This window comes from Lolium perenne, chromosome 4 (assembly GCF_019359855.2).
Source record: "Lolium perenne isolate Kyuss_39 chromosome 4, Kyuss_2.0, whole genome shotgun sequence".
Lineage (NCBI taxonomy): Eukaryota > Viridiplantae > Streptophyta > Magnoliopsida > Poales > Poaceae > Lolium > Lolium perenne.
In genome coordinates, this window is record NC_067247.2 from 4,139,918 (window position 1) to 4,150,066 (window position 10,149).

Genomic DNA, 10,149 nt, shown 5'->3' on the forward strand with positions numbered 1-10,149 from the left:
AATAATAAACAATATGAACAATTATAATCAAGTAAATCTCATTAGGGAAAACTTTGAGCTTTATTGATCATCACACAATTTACATTGTCATTACAATATTCAAAAGAGTAAATAAATGAATTACAACACATTACAAGAATTGGTGAAATTGAAAAATAAAAGAAAATAAAAAGAAAAGTACAAGGATGGATCTTAGTCTAAATACTACAAGATCATCTTCACTTGATCTTGGATTTGAGGAACTCCATATCCATTTTGATCAATTGTTGATCCCTGCACAAAATCACAACAAAAAGAAGTTATGCCAAGTGGCATAGTTAGAAATCAAATGAAAATATGAAATGAGCAGATAGGACCAAAGTGGCCGAGCTGATCCATGCCATAGTCAAGTTCCAGGTCCAGGTGCACATCACCTGTCTACACACACACACAGCCTGCTCACATGGCTGTGTGCATGCAGCACACACACACAGTGAGTCACCAAAGTGACCAAGCAAGAGCTGTCGACCAGGGATGCAATGGCTGGCCACATATAACCTTTTCCCAGCCAAAACCCTAGTCATATGCTTCACCCATCGACAGGCAGCAGTGGTAAGCCACCAAGAACAGCAAGAATAGCTCAAGAACATCAAGAACAGATGAACAGCTAAAGCTGTTTTATCCACTCCACAATCACCAGAAATTAAACCAAGACCACAAGCTTGCTAGGAGGAGCAGGGCAAGCAAAAGATCATCACTGAAGCAAATCCTCTACACCAACAAATCATCTAGGAGCTGGAGTGAGGTATAAACAAGATCAACCTGAGCAAAACTCTGTTTTGCTCATAAATAAGCATGTGCATAACATATACACAAGCCAGAGGGTGTGGTTACCCTGTGTGCATCATCATTTGGTGATCAAACCATTTGATGCTGGCAAAAAGGGAATTAAGCCGAGTAAGAAATCATCCCAGGAAGAAATGGTTAAGCCCATTGTGTTAACACTGGGTAAACCAAAGAATCCAAAGAAGGGAAAGATTCACAGCTAGCCTACCCAACTCACCTAGCACTACATGGTTTGCTAACCATCAGATAGATAGGCACTTGTGCCTATTCTAGTTTGTCAACAGCAAAGAGCACTGGAAAACCAACATGGTTTCTTCTAGTGAGATATTCACCAAATCACAGCCAGCCAACAAAGGTGGGAGCTACTCTAACAGCAAAGCTTTGCTGTCAGGGCCACCTCAACCACTTCACCAAATCCCACAGAGAAGCCATGCACAAATATCATCACCCAGATGGGTTCAAAAAGGAGCTAGGGTTCCCAATAGATGTTGGCATCCCTCTAGCTCAATCTTATTAATATTAAGATGATCATTACTGATAAACAGCTCACATCATTTATCTATTTAGCCAAGCAAAGAATTACAGATAAATGAAACAGACCAGTAACCAAGCCCCAACTCCTTGCCAGTGAACCAATGGCTCACTGCAAGCATCATATGATGCTTGAGCAAGCATTACCATTCACTAGCACAAGTGTATGCATCACACAGACACTAGGAGAGCACAAGCTTAACATAAGCATGAAACATCAGTCAGTCACCAAGCATATGATGATTATAAGGTCATCAGAGCTTGGCAGAGCATGCTAGAGCCAAGCCTAGCATCAACACATGCACACTATAAATTAATTGGTCACAGAACAGGAATAATGGCCTAAGCAGACAATCAAATACATGTTCAAGTGAGCAAGACTATGAATGATAGCACACTGAAGAGCACCCATGTGCACTGGTTCTTGCAAATTTGCAAGAAATTGTACAATATAATCAAGCCAGGGACAGAATTAAGCACACACAGTATGCCCAAGTGACAGTAAAAATAATAGGAGCCAGCCAGTAAGCCATGAGCATCACTGGATGCTCATGAGCAATCACAGGAGGGCCACAGCCGGAGATTACCATGAACAGAAATAGCTAGGAAGCACAGAAGCATGGTAGAAACAGCACAGTAAGCAGCATACGCATAGCTGTAGAGCAAGCACACTAGCTAGGAGCCATGGCGCATGTTGGCAGCAGCAATAGGCATAGCCACAGAGCAGCATAGGCACAAGGAACAGCAAGCAGTGGCCAGAGCTAGCTTAGAAGGAAAGGAAGAGAGGAAGAACAAGCAGTAGAGCAGTAGGGAGGCGGTGCGAGCTTACCAGTAGACGGAGAAGGGCACGGCCATGGCGGCACACGCCGGTCGAACGGCGGCGCCAGGCCATGGTCACGCCAAGCCAGCTCGTTGCCAGGCGCACGGGTCCTCAGCAGCATCACGACGAGGCACCCGGCCGCGCCAAGTCACCAGGAGCAACGGCGGCGACGAGGTCGCCGTGGATCCACCGACTAGATCACAGAGGGCTTGGGGAAGGACAGCAGCGGCGAGGAAAAGCAGATCGACGCGGATCAATCGAAGCGCCGTCGAACGGCGGTTCGATTGATACCCATCTCACCGCCGGCGATGGCCGGAGTTGGCCGGAGAAAATCGGCGAAGGCGGCGGCGACGCGGGAGTCGCCAGAGCTCAGAGGGGTTAGGGTTAGCGCGTGCGCGAGAGGAAGGGGACGGGTGCGTCCGACCGAGCCGGACGAGCGGCTCGGGTTAGGGTTAACCGCTGGGCCGCACTGACAGGTGGGCCCAGGGGCAAATCAGTCTTTTCCAAATTTCATTAAAAACCAGAAACTTGGAAATTCAATAGAAAATTGATAAAAGCTCTAAAAAAATAATTAAAAATATGAAAATAGATCAGCATAAAATTCTCTATCTAAATAAAATATCACAGGGAATTTTTGAAGACAATTAAAGATAAGTCTTAATTTGAGGATTTAAATAATGATTTAAATCACACATATTATTTTTACTAATAAAAATAAGTCCATTAATGCAATTGGACTTTAAAAACACCTTGACAATATTTCAAGGTTGTATTTATCCTAAATAGAGTATCTCCAAATTATTCTTAGTAGCAACCTCTTACATGAAATAAAAACAACATCGGAAGGGGGGAACAAACCCTAAAATTGGAATCATGCATAATTGCTTCTTTAACCATTGCCCTTATCGGACAATGATGCTATTTTTCAGAGACCGAGGACAAGGGTCAGTCCACACCTTCCAACTGCAAAACTTTGTAGTGTTCAGGCAAGTTCATCACTTGCTCATGTCATTTGAGTATTTTTATCAAATTACTTGCAAAGTATTATGGTTATCACTATTGCACAAAAAATCAAAACCACTACTTTCATAACTATGAATATGACTAAGTGGTGGGCAATGGAACCATGGATTGTGTTGATATGGTGGAGGTTCCATTGCACGGGTTTATATCCATCTAGGATTAAACAACAAATGTCGCCAGTGATTCTTGTGCCGTAATATCCGTGTTAACCATAAGATCCGGAGCGGTACGGAGTAGTCAAAAGTGTTTCCACCTCTCGTTCATCAACGGATGCGCTTACCGTAGCGGTTGTATCTTGCGGAGCAACTTGTGGGTGGGGAACCCATTCTAAGTCCCCACGGTTATGCTGTGCATACCGTAGCGGTTGCGGCTTGCGGAACAACTTGTGGGTGGGGAACCCATTCTAAGTCCCCACGGTATTGCGGTCTATGATGGGTTGCAGCTACCGGCGAAGGAGTTTGGTTCGATCCTAGACTGTCGTCGTGGTCGGGGTCCACCCTGAAATTACGGGAATAATGGGACCGGCGTGGACCCAGGGTCGGGGCATGCAACAAAGGGTGGGTGTTCGAGGTAGCGGAGGAACATGATTGGCTAGACCTTATACCGGGCCTCACACCAAAGGAAGTGTGGACGGAAAGCTGCCGGTTGGCACCAAGGTTAAGATCTCTTATGGGTAAAGCAACACACCTCTGCAGAGTGTAAAGAAGCGTGACCTGTCACTCCTCGTTCGGGATGAGGAATCGCGAACGCGGCCGGAAAGGAGCTCCATGAAGTTCTAGTAAACCGGTGAAGGCTGACGGACATAGCTCTTTGAAATAAAAGCAATCTCTTGAAGAAATGTTTATCAAAACTTGCATTGGTATTAGATTTTCTGATCTAATATCGTAGCTAGTGCATTAAACACCTCTTATCTATAATGAACTTGTTGAGTACGCTCGTACTCATACCACTCTTAAATCCCATGCTTAGATTGTCTGAATCGTCTGGAGGAGGACTATGACAACAATGAAGGAGCCGAGATCATCGGCTACGAGGAACCAGACCTCTCAGGAGGTGTTGAAGGCGTAGACTACCTCATCGTCTACGGATCCGGGGAGGCTTCCGGAGGAGAACAAGCCTAGAGATATCCGATAGTAGTAGTAACCGAGCAGCCTGAACTCTTAATATTTAGCTGCTCGAGGAAATAAATGTTTAGCTTAATGAGACACTTATATTGTAAGTTAAGTTGGGTTCGCCTCGAACCCAGGAGTACTCCTCTTAGGACCCAAGAGGAGCTCCGAGATGACATGTGTATGATAGTTGTAATAATAAATGAATGAGTTATGGACCTGCTATGTTCTGCTGTACTACTCTGAGGGATGTAATATTTGCGGAATGGTACTTCATGAATGTTATATCAACGACTAGCATACTACAACATGCAGTGGTATGCAGGGTCACCACAGCTGGTTCGATGCGATGCGAGAAGGAGGTCAAACCCTAGATGCGAGGAAGAGGACGACCGCACCTGGTGCACACTTGGTTCGACCGCACCTGATGCGCACCCTGTTCGACCGCACCTGGTATTTGCTGTAATATTTTTGAATAAGTAACTTCCTATCTTTGCTATGTCAACAACTGAAGCGTACCGCAGCGGTTTGGTCGAGGACTCGTGCTCGGTCGAGGGTTCGACTCCTCTCAAGAGCAGTTTTTGCCTATTAATTTGTGTGAGCGCAGTGCATCCACCGCAAGGGCCGTCGGACTAGCTATTCATTCACCGCTTGGGTCGTCGTGATAACAGTGGGGCTGGCCCATTAAAATAGAGATATATCATAAAGAGCCCAATAGAGGACAGCCCAACAGAGGAGGATATCACCAGCAGCCCAACACAAGGGTGGGCAGCACAGGGAAAAAATTAGCGAGATGCATAGGTCCCACATGTCTGAGGAAAAGTGATGACATGGCAGCCAAGTCACAGCTTCAATTACGCGGAAAGCCGAACGATGATCTTGTTTCGTCGCAATAGGCTGCACTAGAACATCGTAATCCATGCCGGTTAGATTATGATGTTTTCGTTTACGCGGCTAACGACGTTTCTGCCCCAGAACGTCACTATTTTCAAGGGTTTTGCCCCCTCCAGCGGCCAACGATGGTGTGGCTGAAAAACATCACGAAATTATGACGTTTTCCTACAGCGTCACTATTAAAACGCCATAGTTGGACAGTTTTCTTGTAGTGACTGCTGATGTTGCATCCGCCAATGTCACTGGTATTGCTTCAATCCATTTGGTGAATCTGTCGACTGCTACGAGCAGATAGACGTGTCCTCCTGGCCAAGACTTATGCAATTTTCTCACCATATCTAGTCCCCATTGGGCAAAAGGCCATGCCAAAGGTATTGGCATTAATTCTGCTGCTGGGGGATGAGGTTTGGACGCGAATCTCTGGCAAGCTTCACAGGTACGCACGATCTCCTTCGCATCCTCTATGGCTGATAACCAATAAAAACCAGCTCGAAAAGCTTTGGCTGCAATTCCTCAACTGCTTGCGTGGTGGCCACATATCCCTTCGTGTATGTCCATGAGTATAACTCGTCCTTCTTCGGGTGTAACACAACTTTGCAGTACACCCGATATACTTCATTTGTATAGTTCTCCTTTAACCACTGTAAATGCCTTAGATCACCGAATAACTCTTCGTGCTTCCACTGGATCTTCGGGTATTTCCTTCTTCGTGATATATGCCAGATACGTTTGCATCCAAGGGATTTGTATCATCATCACCTCCTCTGGCTCTTCCTCTTCATCCGAAACATGCGGCTCTGGGGCTGCTGCTGCCCCCGAGTCTTTTTCGGGTTTATCCTTTTCCTTCGACTGCTTCAGTACGACCATTTTCTTCGGCTTGGTTGACCTCTCACTGATTTCTTCCCAAAACACTCCTGGTGGTATGGGGAGACATTGTGACCCGATGTTTGCCAAAACGTCGGCTTCGTCATTGCTGAGTCTGCTCACATGATGTACTTCGCATCCATCGAAGGTTTTCTCGAGTTCATTGTAAACATCTGTGTATGCTATCATACTGTCATTGACTGCGTCATACTTGTTCATCACCTGTTGTGCGACCAACTGAGAATCACCAAAGATTTTGAGGCGCGTAGCTCCACATGCCTTTGCCATCTTCATCCCATGGATAAGAGCTTCGTATTCAGCTTCATTGTTTGATGCGTTAGGGAAAGCCATCCGCAGTATGTACTTCATCTTGTCACCTTGCGGTGAAACGAGTATTACACCTGCTCCTGCTCCTTCTACTCTTTTGGACCCATCGAAGTTCATATGCCAAGTACTCGATAAATCTGGCGGTCCTATATTTTGGAGTTCCATCCACTCTGCGACAAAGTCTGGCATAATTTGCGACTTGATTGCTTTTCTTTTTTCATATGTGATGTCCCGAGGGGAAAGTTCGATTCCCCAAAGGGAGACACGTCCTATAGCTTCTGGATTATTCAAAATGTTCGAGAGAGACGCCTCGTTGACCACTATTATCGGATGTGCCAAAAACTAATGCCTTAGCTTTCTTGCTGACATGAAAACTCCATATGCCAGCTTCTGATAATGCGGGTAGCGCTGCTTGGATGGTGATAAGACTTCGCTAAGGAAGTACACTGGATGTTGGACTATGAATCTTCCCTTCTTCTTCTCGCTCTACCACGAGAACTGTGCTGACCACCTGAGGTGTGGCCGCAATGTACAGTAGCAGGGGTTCCTTTTCTCGTGGTGCTACCAGTACTGGTGGTGTCAAAATTGTACGCTTCAGATGCTCAAAAGCCTTGTCTGCTTCCTCGTTCCACTCGAACTTTTCCCCTTACTTTATAAGCGCGTAAAATGGCAACACTTTTTCTCCCAACCTTGCGACGAATCTGCTTAAAGCTGCGACTCGCCCAGTTAACTGCTGTATTTCCTTGAGTTTGGTTGGTTTTCTCATCGTCAGAATAGTCTGTAGATTCTCTGGATTAGCTTCGATTCCTCTAGCTTACACCAATTATCCGAGGAGTTCTCCCGCAGAAACACCAAAGGAACATTTTGTCGGGTTCAACTTGATGCGGAACTTGTCGAGATTGTCAAAGGTTTCTCGAAGATCGTCGATGAGGGATAGCCCTTGTTTTGTTGTGATGACAACTTCATCGATGTACACTTGGACATTTTTGCCGATTTGCGCAGCGAGGCACTTCTGCATCATCCTCTGGTACGTAGCTCCTGCATTTTTTTTAACCCGAAGGGCATTGTTCTGTAGCAAAATACACCACAAGGGGTTATAAAAGCTGTCTTGACTTCATCTTCTTCTTTTAGACGGATCTGCTTGTAACCAGAATATGTATCCAGGAAGGAAAGACGTTCGCAACCTGCCGTGGAGTCGATAATTTGATCGATCCTTGGGAGGGGAAAGTGATCCTTTGGACAATGTTTATTGAGACACGTGAAATCGACGCACATGCTAAGGACTTCAGTGTTTTTTTTCGGGACCAACACTGGGTTAGCGACCCAAGTGGCCTCAGTTTTTAGTTCTTTGATGAAACCAGCTTATTCGAGTCGATGGATTTCAGATAGCATAGCTTTGCGGTTCGGCTCGAAGAAACGCCGCAAAGGTTGTCGAATTGGTCTGGCTCTTGGATCCAGATTAAGTGCGTGCTCGTTAAGTTCCCTGAGTACTCCTGGCATGTCAGCTGGGCACCATGCGAAGATTTCCCAGCGCTCACGGAGGAACTCGATGAGCGCGCTTTCCTATGCGCTATCCAAGTTAGTTGCGATGGATGTCATCTTTTTAGGATCTGTCGGGTGGATCTGCACTTCCTTGGAGTCCTTGGAGGTGTCGAAAGCTTGCTCCTGCAAGGATCTACCTCCGTCTGGTAAAACGTCGTGATTGGTGGTTAGTTTAGATGCCTCATATTTAGCTTTCATTCCAAATGACTCGAAAAGTTTATGAAAATCCATGTCGCATTTATCAGACAGAGCAAAGCTTCCCTTAACCGTTATTGGGCCCTTAGGTCCATGGATCCCCCACAACAGATATGTATAGTGCGATACTGCCATAAATCTGGCATATGCGGGTCGTCCCAAGAGTGCATGATACTGTGATGGCAAATCTATTACCTCAAACTCGATATTTTCCTTCCTGAAGTTTTCTTTGGTTCCGAACTGCACGTCAAGTGCTATTTTGCCCAAAGGATAAGTTGGTTTTTCGGGTGTAATGCCATGAAAACGTGTGTCTGTTGGTGCCAGGTTAGCCAGTGAGATGTTCATCTTCCTCAATGTATCCGCATAAATGAGATTTATGTTGCTTCCTTCATCAATGAATATACGAGATACATCGTATCCTTCAATGACTGTTGGTAATACCATTGCTGAGTGCCCTGTCCGCGGTACTTGTGGTGGATGATCCTCTATGGAGAATCCTATTGGTTGACCCGACCAATTCAGATACTCGATGGTTGGCGGGGGTGCCAATACTGCCATGTTTACTTGTCACAAAATCAGCTTATGCGATCTATTCGACGATCTGCCCTTCTGGATCATCGACACCACTCCCTTTGTAGGGGTAAAATCATCATTAGTATTTGGAGGACCCGCAATTTGCAGCTGATGCTGCTGGTAATTGCGGGTGGTGGTGGCAATGGTACATGCACCTCACTCCTTAGCTCTTGTGTATATCCTCTCCTGATTGCCTCCGCTTGCGTGCTCTCTATCGCCCCTCGCAAAGCTTGAAAAGTTTGGCTGTCCTTCTGGAGGTGACCTGACTGTCTTCTTCCATCAGAATCGACATAGAAATGCATCTGGCACGGCCCGTTCAGAAGTTCCTCGGGTGACACATTGTATGGCCTTGGAAATCTGGGTCGATTAGTTTGTCTGCTGGAACTAGGTGCATCTCTGTGATCATTTCGTTGCTCGTTGCTCCTGTGATAATCATCACGATGGTTTCCACCATTGTTTCCTCGGAAGCCAGCCGATACTTGGCCGGGACCGTCGTATTCCGCAAAGTTGCGGAAACGTTGCATGTGCTGATTACTGTTTCCATTGCGATCTTCTTCGGGTGACCTCTGCCATTTATTATCAACAGCATCAACCGTCAGCCCACCGATTTGCTATTTCCATGAGTTCTGCTACCGTCCTTGGGTTAGATCTCCCCAACTCTTCGATGAGGTCCCTTCTTCGTATTCCTGCGATGAACGCATCGATTGCCCTTTCATCAGACACGTGCTCAGCTGAATTTTTGATGATACTCCACCGCTGAATATACGTTCTCATCGATTCGTCTGATTTCTGCTTGCAAGTCCTTAACTTCTCTATCGACGCTGGTTTTTTGCAAGTAGACCGAAAATTCTTTACGAATAGGTCCTCAAAGGTTTCCCAGCTATCTATGGATCCCTCTGGCAACTTCCTTATCCAGGATCTTGCGGCTCCACTGAGGTGGATCTGGATGCTTTGCATAGCTGTTGCTGTTGTGCGGCCCATCAACTTTAATGTCTCCAGATAGTCGACTAACCAATCCTCTGGATCTTGGAGTCCTTCGAACTTTTTATAGTTATCGGGTAGTTTGAAACTAGTGGGTACTCAAGTTTTGCGAACCCTTGGGTAAAGCAAGGGAGTCTACACAAGTCGTCATTGCTATCCTCTGCTGTTTGACGACTTTCTCGAGTTCTATTTTCTCGACCTCTTTCCTCGCGTGCTTTGTCAACTCGAGCTTGAGCTGTTGTATTCCACGCGTCGCCTTCTCTTGGAGCATCTCGTGTTGCCGCCACAGTACGTCGGAGACTATTTTGTCTTGGGCTATTTCGGCGTGGAGCACTTTCAGGTTGCGGTGCTATTTCTCTTCCTGCTATCGCCGCACCCATAACACCGACTCCTGTCATAGCCATCTGGTACAATGATGATCGAGGATCTTCTTGAGGTGGTCTAGATGCCATCAGATATGCGTGT